The sequence below is a fragment of the Choloepus didactylus genome, chromosome 11, assembly GCF_015220235.1.
Source record: "Choloepus didactylus isolate mChoDid1 chromosome 11, mChoDid1.pri, whole genome shotgun sequence".
Lineage (NCBI taxonomy): Eukaryota > Metazoa > Chordata > Mammalia > Pilosa > Megalonychidae > Choloepus > Choloepus didactylus.
The window spans coordinates 24,706,512-24,708,339 of NC_051317.1; positions in this window are offsets into that span (position 1 = coordinate 24,706,512).

Genomic DNA, 1,828 nt, shown 5'->3' on the forward strand with positions numbered 1-1,828 from the left:
AAGGCACACCAGGGGCTGGGGGGATGGGGAGAGCAGAGGGCGCTGTGTAATGGGTCCAGGTTTCCTTTTGAGGGGATGAAAGTGTGCTGGAACCAGACAGAGGTGAGGGTGCACGACCCTGCACCTAACTAAATGCTGCCGAGTTGCAAACCCAAACCGGTGACTTTAATCTTATGTGAACTTTGCTGCAATAAAATAAAAGGAATAAAAGAAAAGGAACTGAAAGAAAGTTAGGCGGGTCGGATGGCCCCTTCCAGACTGAGAGGCCCTGCGGCCGCCCTTCCCGACTGTGCCTTATTTCCCAGATGGCACTGCCACCTGCCCCAGCCAGCGAGGTGAGACCCGGGAAAGCCGGGCTGGCTGCTGCGTGGAAAGGCCTCTCTGGAGCAGGGCGTATCTGTGCGCCGAGGGCCGTGTCCATGCATCCCTCTGTGTCCTGAGGCCTCCCTGAGGGACGCAGCCCCCCAGGGGAGTGCAGCCCTGCTGGACTGCCTGGGTACAGCTCTCAGCCCCTCTGGCCTCCTGTTCCAGCTGCAAGGTCACCCGCGTCCTGTAGCGAGACAACGAAAACTACAGAGTAAAACTAGTGATCCGGAAGGTGACGCCATTACTGTGCCTGACCTTGAGGTCAGCCATAAGACCACTGTGTTTGCCCTGAGGTCACAATAAGGTCACTGTGTGTTGGCCCAGAGATCACGCCCCCAGGAGACCAGCTGCAGTGACCTGCCGCTGGAAACTTGAGACCCACCTGTGCCTGCTGAGTCCTGGAGAGGAGAGCCCACCTCCAAACCTACAGGTGGGAGTTCCAGACCCAGCCCAGGCCGGACGCCAGGGCTGAGGGCATCCCGTGGGGGGTGGGCAGTCTGCAGGGAGATGTGGCCATGGTGAGCAGAGCCAGCTGTGGGGTCCGGGGCCTGGGGCCACTGTGGGCCCACCCCTGCGGCAAGACCATGGGCTCGGGCTCCTGGCTGCCTTCAGCTTCCCCTAAGTCAACCGGGCCTGGCCCAGAGGATTCCTTGGTGAAACACATTTTCTCCCTTCACTGGGCTCCATGGGGGCGTCTGAGAGGACCCCCAGCCCAGGATGGCTTCACCCCCTGCTGCCCACCCAGCGCCCACATTACCCGTATGTATTAGTTAGGGTTCTCTTGGGGAACAGAATCCATGAGAGGTATCTCTGACAATCAAATTGTAAAAGTGACTCATGCAACTGTGGGTATGCACGAGTCCAAATTCTGTAGAGCAGTCAGCAAACTGTCAACTCCAAGGAAGATGTCCAATGAACGCCTCAGGAAACGAACCGGCAACTTCGACGAACTCCTCAGGAAATGCTTCACTGGGCGGCTGAAGAAGTGAAGGTCCTCTATCTGTCTTGCTTATAAGTCTTCAACTGATTACTTGGATTAAATCCAGCCAATTGCATTCTCTCATTGAGGAAGTCACACCCTTTAGTGAATCATCGGTCACAGCTGCAGTCAATTGACTGATGATTTAATAAACCAGCCTGGAGGTTTACTAACCAGCCTCAAAAGTCCTCACAGCAATTGTTAGGCCAGTGTTTGCTTGACCAGACGGTTGGGTAATATAACCTGGCCAAGTTGACCCATGAACCTAACCATCACACCGTGCCTCCCCCTTTCTGCTGCCTTCCACAGCAAGGCGCCCAGCAGGCCCTCGGGATGGACGCGCTCAGTCTCATGGGCACTGCCCAGGGGTGCCATGGTGGGCGCCTAAGCTGGTGAGGAAGCAGGCAGGATGGATGTGTCAGTCGCGTGGCACATGACCAACTGAAGAGGCCTTCAAGCTGGTGTCAATAATTAACACAGGCA